The following is a 16,999-nucleotide window of genomic DNA, read 5'->3' on the forward strand; positions in this document are numbered from 1 at the left end:
CTTTTCACCCACCTATATGCAGAAATAATATCTCTTTGATTTTGTCTCACCTATGTCTGAGTATATGTGCTCCATAACTTACATCCTTTATTGCTGGATGACATCAACTTTGTGATTATTGTGACTCTTCACCATACACGTGAAGGATCTGTTTGAGCTGAAAAAATACACTTCTACCCCATTTTGTGGAGAAAAAGGTAGTCTCCAAAGACTACAGAATACAGCGTCACTCGTATCCCTACAGAATATGGCTACCCCGTAAAAGAAGTATGATATTAGTAAAGGTAAAGGGACCTCTGACCATTAGGTCCAGTCGTGACTGACTCTGGGGTTGTGGCGCTCATCTCGTTTTACTGGTGTACAGCTGGGAGCCGGCGTACAGCTTCCGGGTCATGTGGCCAGCATGACTAAGCCGCTTCTGGTGAACCACAGCAGCGCACGGAAACGTTGTTTACCTTCCCGCTAGAGCGGTACCTATTTATCTACTTGCACTTTAACGTGCTTTTGAACTGCTAGGTTGGCAGGAGCAGGGACTGAGCAACGGGAGTTCCCCCCGTCGCAGGGATTTGAACCACCAACCTTCTGATCGGCAAGTCCTAGGCTTTGTGGTTTAACCCACAGCGCCACCCGTGTCCCGCAAGTATGAGATTACTAGATGTATAAACATGTAGCTTCCAGCTGAAATGTAAATGTACCAACTTCTTTTGCTTTTCATCTTTCATCTAAAAAATATTTCTCAGCTGTAGATGCTGGAAAGAATGGGGGGTGGCCTCATAAATGAGGCTGGTTGGATATTTAAAGGTTATGAACCTCCCTTCTCATAATCTATTATTTCCAAACAGGTTAATCTGGGGGAGTTAAGTTCTGCTCTATATAATTTATAAACATGAGAGTGAGTAACCTTTGATGACTAAATTAAACCATGAAAGAATAAAATGCTCAGCTTTCTCTCTACAAACTGGTATTTCATGTTTCACCATATTAATAGTTAATATCTCTGGTCCGCAAGAATGGAGATGTTTCGGTAGAAAGTTCATTTCTTGACAGAAGATATGATGAGTAGCATGACGGTAAAATGATTAATGTGGAAACATGAGAAAGAATTTTTTTAAAAAGCTTTCCTCCTTATTAAGGGTTTGCCTTCATGTCTGAGATGTATAGCTTTTACTGTTTACTATATATTCTAGTTTTAGGGTGCATCCAGGTCATCATTTTTCCAGGAGCTGCTACTGAAAATAGCTCAAGAAGACTGAAAGCAAAGAATTAAGGGTGTTTCTCCTTCACTCAAAATCACAGCCTCCTGAGACTGCTTTTCTTTAAAACAGAACAGAACTTCATATCATTTGCAAGTAAATGTAGTTTGCACCCGGCTGGGACCAACAAGTGGATTGGGTTTGATGCCGACAGTGAGTGTCGCGGTCAACATGGTGAAAACAGGATGCAATGAAAAGGAATAGCAGGTGGGATGGGCCTGGCTCCAAACATGGAGCCTGTTGCCCAATAGGTCAGTGTGTCTGGCTGTTGGTGGTTGGCTGTTAGAAGGTTCATGGTTCAAGGCCACCCAGGGACAGCTGTGGGCAGGATTTCTGCATTGCAGGGGGTTGGTTTAAGTCGACATTTCTCTCTGTCCTCTCTCCAGTCCTCTCGCAGGGCCATCCTAACCTTTCCCTATAATACCCACTCATATGCTCAAGTCAGAACGTGTTGTGCACCTTTGACTCAACAAGAAGTTGACTTTGGGTCACGGTAAACTAAAGGGAAAACTGTATATAATTTATATTGCAGTTACACTATAAAACACTCATGACCATGTGCACCTTGTCCTTCAGGGCCACAATTGCCCCGTTCAAGACCAGGGAAATCTCCCAGCCCATGTCCCCCAGAAACAGTACTTCTGTCTTGTCCAGATTCAACCTCAGTGTGTTACCCGCATAAAATATAATTGCTTTTATTTTATATTTATGCTGCTGCTCACTAAAGCTTCCATGGTATCTTAAAGCAAAGTTAATAGGAGCAAAAAAAAAAATACCATAAATATAAAACTAACAGCAATCAAAGAGATAAAATGACAGAGAGCAACAGCTAAAAGCAATGTTTAAATTCAGCAGAACAGATAAATAAACTACAGCCAGCTTACACCAAATGACAAAAATGTCAGGCAAAATAAAAAATAAAAAGGATTGGCACTAAAATGATGTCAAAATTGCCATCTGAAAAGCTGACCATCCCTTCAGTCACCACCCACCTAAACAGGGGTTCTGAGGATGGCCTTTAAGGATGACTGCATATTAAGTCACTACAATGTTTGGTTTATGTACTCTTAGGGTCAAACTACATATATCTATGATTGCATTAAATTATATTTGCTGTTTGTTACTAAATGATTACATTTAGTATATAAAGTTTGTTACTATGGTATGTATGTTTGTGTTTTTATGTTGTAAGCTGCCCTGTGATCCCCAGATGATGGGCAGTATATATATATGTGTGTGTGTGTGTGTGTGTGTGTATGGTAAAGGACCCCTGACAGTTAAGTCCAGTCGCGAATGACTCTGGGGTTGCGGTGCTCATCTCACTTTACTGGCTAAGGAAGCCCACATTTGTCTGCAGACAGTTTTTCCGGGTCAGCATGACTAAGCTTCTTCTGACGAAACCAGAGCAGCGCACGGAAATGCCGTTTACCTTCCTGCTGGAGCGGTAAATATCTACTTGCACTTTGATGTGCTTTCAAACTGCTAGGTTGGCAGGAGCTGGGACCAAGTAATGGGAGCTCACCCTGTCGTGGGGATTCAAACTGCCGACCTTCCAATTGGCAAGCCCTAGGCTCAGTGGTTTAGACCACAGCGCCACCCGTGTCCCTATATATTCTTAAAAATGCAGCCACAGAGAATGGGGCAATAGCACATGGAAAGTGGGGATTTAACCCTTTTCTCCTGCACAACATTTCCAACAAAAATAGTTCCTCGCAAGCAGCAATTGATGCTGCTTTTTCTCAACTGATCATAAGCTAGGCAGTAAGGATGCAACTGTTTGGTGCACATTTGTTACAATATTACATGTGTACCGTATATCCAGCTCACAAAGCGATAAATATTTATTCTCTTACACATATTTTACTGTATTTATTTATTAAACTGAATAGGAATTATTAACTCAGTCCTAAGGTATATTTAAATGCAGGCAAGTCTGACTTTTTAAATGTAATTCCCGTGCATGCAAGTATGTTTGGGAGTGGGGCATTGGTCTCCATAATAAAAGATGGAGGAGTGAATTGATGTTTCCTGTTCTGAAAGTAAATATTTTGCTTCAAGAGTTTGCCTTAAATGTCTCCAGCTTTGCTTTGGCATTTATGTAGCAGCAGGATACTATTATCCTACGATAACATTCTCTTGCACAGACATGATAGTTTAATTAGAGCAATATGGAAACAACTTTAGTATCTTTGACATGGGCTCTACATGGTGAGTCATTGATACTATAACTAAAGACAGATTTTTGGCATCATAATGTACAGTAGGACTAAGATTTGGAAATATAAAATTCTCTTCCACTTGAATGGCAGCCTTCCAGGCTGGGGCAGCTACACCGAGTGGCAAGGTCATGCATTTGCCAGGGCCCTAAGAATGTCCAAGTAACATCATTCTCACTTGGCATTGCACACTCAGAAAAGTCGGAGGCAATGCGATAGAATTCTCACTTTGTATGCCCCATCTTTCCTAGTTTAAGGCTCAGTGGAGGTGCATTGCAGAGGACTCCCACACTCCTGGAACTTGGCATTTCCCCCAAGGTACTTAAAAATGACCTCTTTGTGCTTAGTTGGTGCTTGTCCTTCTAATTCAGTAATGCTGAGTGGATATGATTCATCAGAACTTCTCCTATGCCAGCACCACTGAAATAAACAGAACATGCAAAGGAGTTCTGTACCCTTGTGGAAGTTTCATTTATTTCAGTAGGTTGACAAAGAATGGTTAATTGTGTCCATTTGTTTTACCAGGATATTATTGTTGTTACTGCATTTCGGTAGATGCCAGCCTGGCACTAAGCAATGGTAAGGGGTATTTCTTTACTTGCAGCAGCGTAATAATAATAATAATAATAATAATAATAATAATAATTTATTTATTTATTTATTTATACCCCACCCATCTGGCTGAGTTTCCCCAGCCACTCTGAGCGGCTTCCAATCAAGTGTTAAAAACAATACAGCATTAAATATTAAAAACTTCCCTAAACAGGGCTGCCTTCAGATGTCTTTTAAAGATAGGATAGCTGCTTAATTCCTTCACATCTGAAGGGATCGTGTTCCACAGGGTGGGCGCCACTACCGAGAAGGCCCTTTGTCTGGTTCCATGTAACCTCACTTCTCGCAATGAGGGAACTGCCAGAAGGATCTCAGAGTCCGGGCTGAACGATGGGGGTGGAGACGCTCCTTCAGGTATACAGGACCGAGGCCGTTTAGGGCTTTAAAGGTCAGCACCGACACTTTGAATTGTGTTCGGAAATGTACTGGGAGCCGGTGTTATGTGGTCCCAGTGGCCACTCCCAGTCACCAGTCTAGCTGCCGCATTCTGGATTAATTGCAGTTTCCGGGTCACCTTCAAAGGTTGCCTCACGTAGAACACATTGCAGTAGTCCAAGCATATGAGAATGTATTGGTGTGGGTTGAGATAGGGTAAGCACAGTCTTCTTCTGTTATAAGTAAATGCAAACGTGCATTGTGTGCTTGTGCCTTGAATATAACTTCTTCACCATAGGGATGAATTGGTAAAAAAATGAATGAGCTTTTTTTACGTTACAGAACTGTAATAAAGAGTTCTATAGGTGAATAGTATTCCACCCTTTTGCAGTTTGTCTACTTTCAGGATAAGTCCAATAGGCACATGTGAATGTCACAAAGAATGTTTATTTAGTCAGGAGTAAATCCACTCAGCTTCCATGGTCTCTTTTTCCTAGTAAGTATGTTTAGGACTGCAGTCCAAGGCTGCCAGGTAAATTGTCACCTATGAATATGTCTAGCATAGTTTATTATTTTAAAGGGATGGTGAACAAAAATCATGTTTTCAATCTGTATGTTTTTGGATATAAATCCATAGGAAGTGGATATGCTGTTACAATGTTAGCTCCAAATTGCTCTTTTAAATAAACCAGCACCTTCAGTATTCCAGGGTACAATTCAAGCATATGCTAGAAGGATAACAAGGAAAGGGAGAATAGATAAAAGAAGATTTGCTTTCATTAATAATCCCAGGAATAAATTGGAGGATTCTAATGAGCAACCTAACAATTATCAGCTGGAACTGTGACTTTGCATTCAGACTGCAACTTGATTGCCAAATAATGCTTTCATCCATAAATAAATGCTTCCATTTTGTTTGACAGTCTCCCTTGATTGTGTTACACAACATGTCATCTTGTCAATATGTCACACAATTGTTAAGACTGGTATTTTGGGCAAGAGCTTTGTCTAAAAGAGTTAGACTTGCAATGGCTGGAAACTTCAAAGTAAATCCATCATCCAAATATGTCAACTTTATTCTGTCCACAAATCTGTTTTCTGTGTTTTATTCCAAGTATTATCTGCTGACATTTAGTGACAAGAACTAATCCTTTGTTGATCTGGTACAAGGTGAAGGATTCTTTTTGATCTCATTATCAGAGTTGCTAATTCCCCCCCCCCCCACCCGCATATCTGTTTTGGTACAAGAAACCTTAAAAATGATGCAGTTCTTGTTTAATGTTGTCATCCTCAAAACTGTATTTCCCTAGTGCAAATCTTCACTTCAGTGAAACCTCTACTGGTACAGTAGTACCTCAGGTTACATACGCTTCAGGTTACATACGCTTCAGGTTACAGACTCTGCTAACCCAGAAATAGTGCTTCAGGTTAAGAACTTTGCTTCAGGATGAGAACAGAAATCGTGCTCCAGCGGCGCGGCAGCAGCAGGAGGCCCCATTAGCTAAAATGGTGCTTCAGGTTAAGAACAGTTTCAGGTTAAGAATGGACCTCCGGAACGAATTAAGTACTTAACCCGAGGTACCACTGTATAGCGTTTTGAGGGATCACTTCTAAGTTGACCCAATTTGAACATGTTCAGTAATGTGAGGTGGGGTTTGCTTAGAGAAAATTTGGAAAACCATAATGTTAAAACTCCAAAGTCAGGGGACAATTTTTTTTAAAGGCTTGTGGGAGGAGGCACGATATCTTTGGATATTATAGAAACACATTGGATTTTTAAAATTATGAATTCTATATTTGTTGCTTATACTAATATTCATGCTTATGACCTTTAAAGGCTGTTGAAGTGCTTGGTCAACAGAAATGACTGAACAGTATCAGACTCTTGCTGTTATGTGGTGTGAATTGACTTCAATATGAGTTATACAGCCAATAATAAGTTGCAATTTTTTATTTTGATTTTACTGACAGTGCAGTCCAGTGCATTACTCTGAAGTCAATCCTATTGAGTTCAAAGAGAAATATTCCTAGGTCTGTGTGTTTAGAATTGCTGCTACTCATTCACTAGTGTAACATCACTAAATTGCATTTGTTTCAAACACGGGAATCAAATAATATCACCAATGCATTTATTATTGTTTCCTACTTTGAAATATTATTTCAGTTTCTGCCCTTTCTTTTTCATTTCTCTACAGTTATTTTTCTTTACACTTGTTTCTGCTTAGTCTGAATCTCAGCTTGTACAGGAGCAAATTGGTGAGCGGAACCAATATTTCAGTCCCTTCCTAAGGGCTCCTATTACAGCAATTCAGTCAAGGTAAAAAGTCTCTGTGCACAGTACATTTTTGCATACAGGTGTGTGGAATATTTAAGTAGATTGTATGGAGCTAGTTGGATAAATTGTACGGAAGAATGAGGATAGGGGGAAAGACCCAAATAACAAATCTAGTGGGACAAAATGTCCTAGAAGTAATTCTGTTATGAGAATGTAACATAATATGCACTTTTAAGTCCTGTTGTTTTAATTAAGTACTGTATATGCTTAATTTCCCCCCAGTCAAAATCAATAGGGCGAAATATGCTTAATTTTATATGAATTTTGCCCTGTGGGTTCTAAACTTCCTGGGATCAGCATTCAGTATTTTTTTCTCCATTTGCTTTAAAATGCATTTAGACACAAATCTGTATAGGTGCTTGTTTGGAAAGTACTGGTCAAGTACTCTTTCTGCAGGGTAGGGGTGTTTGAAATTGGCAGTTTCAGACTTCAGCAACAAAATAAGTAGCTGATCAGAAACAACAACAGTGGTTAGTGTGTTAAATGTTGTTGGCAAAGGTCTGAGCAACGGCTAGTATGTGTGACTGCTTTTTGTTCTCTATCCATCTCTCCACCCCCTCATCAATACAGATGAGAAACTGAGGTGGCGAAATGGCCCAATTCCCGTTTGTGAAATATTTCATTTCAATATACTGTTTGCAGTGGTGTGCTTGGAAGCCTATAGAGGAACTTTTAGAAAACTGTTTCCTGCCTCAAATTTCCATATATATACAATAGATTCTATGGTGGCCAAAAAATAAATGATCAGTTGAAAAACCAGGACATAACAAATTATAGTAGAGGTTTCCGTATTGTTGTAATTGTTAATATGACAAAGCAAACTTGTTTAAACAAATAAAGCAACTCAGCAGGGCTGGCTCCAGGTTTTGGGAGACTTAGAACTTGGATACTGTCTTACATCTCATCTGAGAAGCTGAAAGGGATGGGAAGAGAGGTATTCAACTTAAAAGGCTCCTCTCTTAAGTAATTTTGAGGGTGCCCCTTTTGTCATTGTAGTTCCAGAGTCAATAACCTGCTGGCTATGTAAATCAAGATATTTTTCTGAGAGCCAAGTTACATTATTAGGCTGAAAGCTCTAGAACATAAAGGGATAGACTTGCCAATATAAGGAACATGGTTACGAGTAAATTATATATGTCGAAATTCAGGGGAATTTCAATGAAAATCACATCTTCCAAGGGCACCATCCTGATTTCTGCTAGTACACTTCATAAATGACATTTAAAACCCGCAGCAACCTACAGAAAGTATCCAGAGTAATGATTTATCATTGTTGGAAAACTTGGTCCTCTGTGTTGTGTAAACACATAGTAATATGTCGCTTATTGTGGAAAGATACTGTTATAAAGTTCATCAGCCTGGCAAATTTTGCTTATAGTACCGTATTTTTCGCCCTATAGGACGCACCGTCCCATAAGGCGCACCTAGTTTTTTGGGGGGGAAATAAAGGAAAAAAATTATTTCCCCCCCAGGCGCGGGGTTGGGGAAGCCCGAGCTTCCCCCGACCCCAGCCCCCAAACAGGCAGCTCTCTGCAAGCCGTGGGAGCCCAGTGCTGGCTCCCGCTGCTAGCGGAGAGGTCCGCGAAGCCTGGACGCGCTGAGCTCAGCGCGCGCAGGCTTCGGCATGCAGGCACCTCTCCGCCAGCAGCGGGAGCGCTCCCGCTGCTAGCGGAGAGGTCCGCGAAGCCTGGGCGCGCTGAGCTCAGCGCGCGCAGGCTTCGGCATGCAGGCACCTCTCCGCCAGCAGCGGGAGCGTTCCCGCTGCTAGCGGAGAGGTCCGCGAAGCCTGGGCGCGCTGAGCTCAGTGCGCGCAGGCTTCCGCATGCAGGCACCTCTCCGCCAGCAGCGGGAGCGCTCCTGCTGTTTGCGGAGAGGTCCGCGAAGCCTGCATTCGCCCCATAGGACGCACCCAGATTTCCCCTTCATTTTTGGAGGGGAAAAAGTGCGTCCTATAGGGCGAAAAATACGGTATATAAAACCTGTATGTTTTCATCTTAGCTACAAAGATGACATTTCATCAATCGGATTTGGTTACCATCATCACAGATCATCACATTCAGTTTGACAGTAGGAGATCTATTGATTAAAGGCACAAAAGTAATCGGTTTCCTGAATTTAAACAGGGAACTGCATGGCTTCCAGCTACTGAATATACATTTTTTTCTGAATTAGCCTGCTCGCTTCCTTTGCAATTCACCCCTCCCTGCAGGTTCTTCTTCTTCTTCTTCTCCTCCTCCTCCTCCTCCTCCTTTTTTAAAAAGGTTCATAGTTCAATTTCTCTCCCCTGATTTAATAGACTAACCTGGCTTAAAATTCACAAACTCATAAACAGCTAAGAATGTTGGTGTGTAGGATTCATTAAAGTCATAAGAAGTTCACTTCTTGGACACACATTTTAGAATTATCTGGACTCTATTAGAAGAGCACCTTGGAATCAGTCTATCTTAACACCAGATTTTCCAAAGTACTCAGAGTCACAGCGTCTTTTGCCATAGAGCATGTGAAGCCAATCCAGACTTCCCTTTTCTCTTAATTTTCTTTGTCTTATCATGTTCATCTTGGTCGAAGAAATAAGCAAGCAGCTGGAAGGGCATTTTGATGTTTCTGTTGTGACCAAATGCATTATCAGACAGACATGTTATTTCAGTACAAAAGGATGCAGTGGACTCTGTACAGAAGCCTCTACAACATGTTCTTCTGCTATTTTAGTCATGGTCTTGTGGTCCAACTGAACAAATACTTTGTTGTTGTTGTTTAGTCATTTAGTCGTGTCCGACTCTTCGTGACCCCATGGACCAGAGCATGCCAGGCACTCCTGTCTTCCACTGCCTCCCGCAGTTTGGTCAGACTCATGTTTGTAGCTTCGAGAACACTGTCCAACCATCTCATCCTCTGTCGTCCCCTTCTCCTCGTGCCCTCCATCTTTCCCAACATCAGGGTCTTTTCCAGGGAGTCTTCTCTTCTCATGAGGGGGCCAAAGTCTTGGAGCCTCAGCTTCACGATCTGTCCTTCCAGTGAGCACTCAGGGCTGATTTCCTTAAGAATGGATACGTTTGATCTTCTTGCAGTCCATGGGACTCTCAAGAGTCTCCTCCAGCACCAGAACAAATACTATAGACTGCTTTTTAACAAGCTGTTGGAAAATGGATTATTTTCTGGCAGATTCAAATCACCATTTTAAATTAATGTTTTAAATTTCAGATTAGTGCAGATATTTTCAAACTTTTTACTCCCTGGGCTCAATTGAAAGAGTTTGCTTTGCTGTCCTTCTCTCCAGCTCCCTATACAGCTCAGGACCAGGCTACTTGAGAGACCGCCTTAACCCTTATACACCCAGTAGATTGCTGCAGTCTGTAGGAGAGTCTGCAAGTTCCAAAGATCTCAGAAATCCACACTGCAGTAGCTCAGAGCAAAGCTTATAGTGTTGCTGTATTATAACTAAATCACTTACCCTTACTGTTTCTGGGAAACTCAGTGCTGTTTTTATTTACCTGCAGAAGCCATGGGGATGGTTTCATTGTGATTCTTGCATTGAAGGGGGTTGGACTAGATGATTCTCAGGGTCCCTTCTGACTCTACAATTCTATGATTTTATGATTCTCAACACATGTTTGAAAGTGAAGGAAGGGTTATGTGAGCTTTTCCAGACAAACAATTCTGCCAAAGTGGTAATCTCATATAGTTTCATTTCTTCGAATAAATAACCATTAAGAGTAAAAAAAAAAGATAAAGCAAAACAAAACAAAAACATATTCAGTTCTTCTTTTGTGTTTTGCATTTTCTAATGGTTATGGACAGAATTTCCAAAATATAAACAATATATAACGTTTTCCTGAACCAATCACAATAATAAGGTAGACAGAACTAGGTAGATGCGATATCAGATTTTTTGTTTGTGAATCTATTACATATGTGAATGCTGGCAGAGAATATAGCATTTTGTATTTGTCAGAGATAGCCCATTTTACTAAGTGCACCTAAGTCCTTTTATTGGGCACCTGCCAAAGCCATATTATTACCATCTAGGCAGGTTATAGACTGTTGGCATTTAAGATTAAGCAGTACTTAATGACAGAAGCAAAGCAACGCTGGAAGGTAATGTTTAATGATGGGCAAACTTCAAAACACTGGATTTTGTAAATGGCGAATGGACATAATTGGCAGTTTGTCAGAAAGCAAAAATGTAATTAAAGCAGCACCTGCCTGGAGTTTGGAACAAGATATTTCATGATTGAAGAGAAAAGGGAAAAATAGTAGTAACTGATAAAACTCTGAAATTCAGTGGGGCCTGGAGTGGGTTTCTGTGGGAATAATACTTCCTACTACTCTATCAGGTAAAAAATTAGGTAAAAGTCTGATGTTTTCCCAGATAAGTAAATAAGATTTGCTTATTCACTATACTGTAAGGAAGTTCTATTAGGCAACTGCTTAGAACTGGCTCTTTTTTGGGGACTAAATATGTCTCTGGGGCATATTTACATTTATTGTATGACCTTGCAAATACACACACACCGCTGCAATTTTTGCCAAATTACTGTCATTGATATATTGTTTCTTCTTAAAGTACATCAATAGATTGACATTACATGGAAGTGAGATTTCTTGACTGTTGGCTTATTCTAGTGGTTACACATAAGTGTGACACATGGATGTGTTGGTGACAAGTGTCACAGGTAGTTTGCTAGTTTTGTTCAGAGAGAACCCCAAGGATGTGGATTTAAGATGCTGAAGGCCAGATTGTCAATTCTTAATGATTCAAGGCAAGTATTAAGTGAAGCAAGAACACAGCTGAGTGACATTGCAATAGATGAAAAACAACATTTGAAAATTATAGAAGCTTGCTAAGAAAGTTCATCAAGTCTGGTAAATCAAGGACATTCTTCCAGTGGGACTTTTAGATCAGACCGCATCTTGGTTGCTTTCCCACCTTCATGATTGGTTATGCTAATAAATTTAGAACATCTAACTCAGTACTTGTTATCAAGAAACAGACAACTGTAAATAGAACTTGTACAGGACATAAGGTATTTATTGAAGCTGGCTCACATTATTTTAAAGGCAGCTTGGTTCAACAAAAGTTATTCTCAATGATTATATGGTAATCGATTAATAGCCACATTTCCCTTGCAAATTGGGTGACATTGGAATTTTAGACATTTGTTTTGAGAAAGAAGCCCAAATTCATGTCTCTTTTAAAAGTTAAAGGGACTTGTGTGTGCGTGTGGGAAATGAAGGATGTGGCGAGTTCTCATCTTTGTCCAAAATGGCAGTCCTCTCATGTGGAAGTGATATTGATGAGAAAGTGCCTTTAAAATGGCATTGAGTACAGGTATGTCTTGTAAAAGGCCTACGTGCACCTTAGAGATGGTTCATCACCTCTGAAAGATGAGAAAGGGATCAACTACTTGTAAATTGGAGGCGGAGAAGAGCAGCTTAGCCTCTTCACCTTGTGCAGCGAAAAGGTTAGTGTCAATCCTGCTGGGTACTCTGTGCATATATATATATTTTTAAAAAACCAAACTCCCTCTTGAACAATTCTTTTTGAATAGATCAGGAATAATTGTATCTGGATTCTCTGGCCATAAAATATTCTGTGAATGATTTTAAGGTGTGAAAAACTGTTGCAGTATTGATATCCTCCTGTCCCTCAGCTTTCTTCATGGGTTGCTTCCAGAGCTGACTGTTAATGCAAGTTTGTGTCATGTTTTTAACCATCTGTGTTATGAATGGTTGTTCAACAAGAGAGTGGCATTTATCACATACACAATCGCATATACTTCACACTTTTTCTCCCCCAGACCTCTTTCCCCTGCTGGGTAACCCTTCCGCAGTTTGTTAAATTTCCTTTCCCCTGTGATTGGCTCCATGCTTACATTAAGCTTTTCCTAAATTAGTAGGGGCATGGTGGGGGGGGGGATTTCCACCAGAATTGTGGAAGGGAGAGGGAAGTTGTAAAATTTTCATTTCCCCTCAGTCCCGCTTGTTTCCTCCTCAGATGACTGAGAAGCAGCTGAGAGTAGTGAAAAGGGGGCTGAAATGCAGAAAAAAGGCTATAGGTAGGGTGGGATATTGATTGAATAAATCAATAATTCTCCCCCCCCCCAACTGCTCCTCCAGTGGGAAGTTATGGCCCATAAGCAGCCTAGGGAGTGCAAATTGCACACTTCTGAACAAAAATTAGACAAAAGGACGTGTCTCTTGGAGACTATGCATACCGACTGGAGAATGTGCATATGGCCCAGTGAATGTACAAAATGCGGCCAAGAATGTACAGAATTCAGCCGAGAGATGCACATTTCCTATGGATGTAGTATGTGCACATTCTCCACGAGGCCTAGTGAATGTACACAATGGCCCTTAACACTCCCATTTATGTATGTGTTTATTTAAATGGATACTGTACACTCCTTGATTGTAAAAAAAAAACACCCTAAAAGACGTTTATAAAAAGATAAAACAGTAAAATCAAGAAGAATCACAACCATACTTTGAAACATACAAAAGTTAAAATACTAAAAAAGAAAAGAAAAAAAGATTATAAGCATCTGGATAGGTTTGTCTAAACAAGAATGTACAGTGAAGGCACCTGCTTGTTCTCAATAGGTAGGGAGTCCCAAAGTGCAGGTGCTGCTACACTAAACAACCAAGTTCTTAAAATGTGGATCGGGCAATATTCAGCACCTGGGGTAGTGCCTCCAGCAGTTTTTAAATTTTTAGTATGTGTGTATGTACACACACACACACACACACACAGAGCGAGAGCGAGAGAGAGAGAGAGAGAGAATAAAAAGCCAAGATTTTTCTCTAACAAAGCAACTGGCCAGTACTATGCCCAGTGCAAGTAAGGGTCTTCATTTCACTTTGACACATAGTTGACATTATAAAATATTTTTCTTTGCTCAGGAAGACCTTTAATACTTAGCTTTAATCATACAATAGAGAGCAATATAATTTTCCTGGCAAACTAAAATAGATGTGCAAATTGGAACAAAAGGATGGGATCTAACAGTGGCATGTAGTCTAGCGCGCTCAAATATAACCAGAAATGAGCTGTAGTAGGGAATATGTCTATATTAAGGCCAGAAAAGCAAAACAAAATCAATACTGTGGATATAAAGCCCACTGTTAAAAGAGCTAGAAAGGTTCACAGCAAGAAAATGGAAATGCACAATTGTATTTGCACAGAAAGGGCTTCCCATTGTCTTATTTGAAAACTCTTCCTGTGTCCCTCTGTTGATTCCCTCATTGCACTCCAACCTAGATCTTCCTCCGAGAGCAATAGCAACAACCCCCTTCAATATTTTGTTTGCAATTGTGGACTAGGCAACATGTAATTGCCACATGTAATTATCACACAATCGGGCTAGTGCTATTATAATGTTACAGGTTACCCCAATCTCTGCTGACTGGTAGCAAGATTCCAGGGATCTTTGCACGCAAACCAGGGTTTATGTTACTTTGGAATGAGGCACAGCAGAAACTAGTTTATTTTGCACATATTTACAACCTGGGTTTTGGTGGAGGGAGTGCAGAACATTACAAACCCTCCAAGTGTCTCTTCCCCCAGGGACAGTCCCGGATTTACAGAAGCCGTCCCAGTTTCTGATGTGATCCCAGAATGTTCCGCTTATCCTTAGGATGTCCCTATTCTCATCAGGGGAAAGTTGGAAGGTATGGCGTTATGCCATTCCCAAGCCAAGGAGATAATAATAATAATAATAATAATAATAATAATAATAATAAAAAAATTTATTTATAACCCGCCCTCCCCAGCCAAGAGCGGGCTCAGGGCGGCTACCAACCAATATAAAAACAAATTGATTGAAATACAACTTAAAAACAAGATTAAAATACAACATTAAAACATTAACTATACAACCTTTAGAAGACATCTGAAGGCAGCCCTTCATAGGGAAGGTTTTTTTTTTAAAAAATTAATGTTTTATTATGTTTTTTTATATGACATTACACCCCAGGAGTGTCTCTCAGTACAGCCTCTCCTAACTGAAGCGCATGGAGGTCTCCCTCCCCCTTACTGCAAAGCTCTGTTTTTTAAAAGGACACATTTTTCCTGTGATGACATCACACCCCATTACCCTGGCAACCTCCCCCTCCCAACTCTGCTATTGTCTTTTGCAAACTAATACACAGCTGGGGGAGGAACCCTAGCCCCCTTCTTGTCTGACGCTGAGTGTCTTACCTTTCGTCAGGTAAATCATCACCTGCCTTCGTTCTGTGATGGCACCTCTCTATAAGCAACCTCCTGAGGAAGCTGGCTAGACTTATTTTCTTTAGGCCTTGCTGAATCCATTGCTCAAACCACACATTTACTAATTTCAGAAATTATGAGGAGAGCCTGGCCCCCGGGAATTTTAGGGGATGCTAAAACAATAGCATCAAGAAAAGAATGAGGTTTTTGTTGTTGGTGGAAGCACAGACACCTTTTCAGTTATATCCATCTCTCCAGCTAGTTTAATAGTACTTGGTTTATAATTAGGCCTAGCAGAGTGAGATGGGGATCAGGATGTCTTTGTATGTTAAGAGCACAGCCTGCTTCTTTGTCCTCAAGTCACCTCATCGCTGCTGGGCATTGCAGGAGACTCTGAGCTGAAGTCAAAACGTGAATCGTTGCCAGGTACAGCATGTCATTTTAAACATAAGGAAAATGTGGCAAAATAATACAAGCCCATTCCTGCAGCGTTTCCTCACACAATGCTCCTTCTGAACTTGGTGGGAGATTTTTTTGCGTGAGGTAAAAATCTTAAAAATAGGGCTTGGCCAGTCTAATTCATAATTCCCTGTGCCATCCAGGGAAGACTACATAACTGTACCAAAAATGTATACTGAAGCGATTTGACATTCTTTTGCAGACTTGAGTATGCCAAGATGGCTGTTGGTGTTCTTTGACACCAACGGAAAGTTGCTTTGTTGTTTTGGAAACATCTCCTGCACAACCTGCAGAAAGAGAAATCCAACTGACACTGAAAGGGGAGAAAATGAAGGGGGAAATCTCTTTACAGAAGGCGCTTGCCTTTTTCACAAGGAAGATGTTGAGCTTCTATTGGTCTATGAATCTCTTATTGTAGTTAATGGAAAATGGAGTATTCTAGGCAATCAAGATTTATCATTCATTTTGCAAACAAGAAACAGTTTTGTTTGTTTGTTTGCTATTTTAAATATATGGCTAATCTTTTTTGGCCTTCCATGACAAGCAAGGCATTCTCTCAGATCAGTCCGACACATGAGACAGGGTGCACCTTTGAATTGCTTTAAGTGGGGAAGGAGCAAGTCTGGAAGTAGAAAAGTAGTGCCCTGCAGTGGCGTAGCGTGGGTTGTCAGCACCTGGGGCAAGGCAAGTAATTTACGCTCCCTAACCCGTGGATTTGCGCCCCCTAACCCTAACCCCCAGATGTTGTGCCCGGTGCGGCCGGCCCCCCTGCACCCCCCATGCTACACCACTGGTGCCCTGTTGTCGTAGTTAGGCCACTTTTGGGTGAAGTTGTCTTGTAATGGTTAGTCCCACATGCAGGGGCAGGGGGCCAGAGAAGAAAGATGGTCTGCCCTTGGTGGCTAATGGATTCTAATGGATTTCTGATGACTTTGGGGGATTTTTTTCAGTGGATAGAGGAGGTGATGCTGTCAAGGTGCTTGTTTCATGGTGGAACATCAACAGGATCATTCCCAAGGTTCCTCACGGGTGCTGTGGATATCACATGGCTCCTTGGTACGATGGCGCAGGTTGGACGAAGACTGCCACACAAATGGTGGAAACCTTGCACTGAAGCTAATTGAACCTGTGTTAAGAGACATAACTGTGCCTACCACATGACGGTGAAGGCAGTAAAAAAAATTGTATTTCCCTGTGCCAGTCATGTCCCTGAGCAGTTGGGCTGGCAAAGTTGGAGATCAGTGACCCTGGATTTGGTGTGTGTATAATTACATGATTTCAAGTACTTCTGTAAAACAGTTTTTATTTATTAAAAAATTGATGAAGCACATATTCAACCAAACAAGCTACAGCTTAGGGCCCCACTCTCTTGGGGGCCCCAAAAAAAGTTAAAGGAGGGGACAAAACTGGATGTACATTTCCAAAATATAAGATAAACTTCTTCTTAATTGTATTTCAGTTCAACAATTACTTGGATAAACTACATATTTTGTATGTGCAAATGGCTTTAGATACCTATTAGGTCGATAAATTACCATGT

At 40.9% G+C, this 16,999-nt stretch overlaps 3 long non-coding RNA genes across 3 annotated transcripts in view; 2 read left to right on the forward strand and 1 right to left on the reverse strand.

Moving 5' to 3' along the window:
* LOC310668040 overlaps positions 1–16,999 on the reverse strand; it is a 1,372,673-nt gene that overhangs the window by 1,333,081 nt on the left and 22,593 nt on the right. The gene's annotated exons all lie outside the window — the stretch shown is intronic.
* The window catches only part of LOC310668077, a 65,121-nt gene that overhangs the window by 6,256 nt on the left and 41,866 nt on the right, over positions 1–16,999 (forward strand). The window lies entirely within an intron of this gene.
* On the forward strand, positions 2,518–10,480 carry LOC310667984. The gene is made up of 4 exons (XR_014506510.1): positions 2,518–3,787; positions 6,682–6,773; positions 8,790–8,888; positions 10,081–10,480. It is a non-coding gene; the product is annotated as an uncharacterized lncRNA (long non-coding RNA).

This window comes from Podarcis tiliguerta, assembly GCF_965153285.1.
Source record: "Podarcis tiliguerta genome assembly, chromosome: 17".
NCBI lineage: Eukaryota > Metazoa > Chordata > Lepidosauria > Squamata > Lacertidae > Podarcis > Podarcis tiliguerta.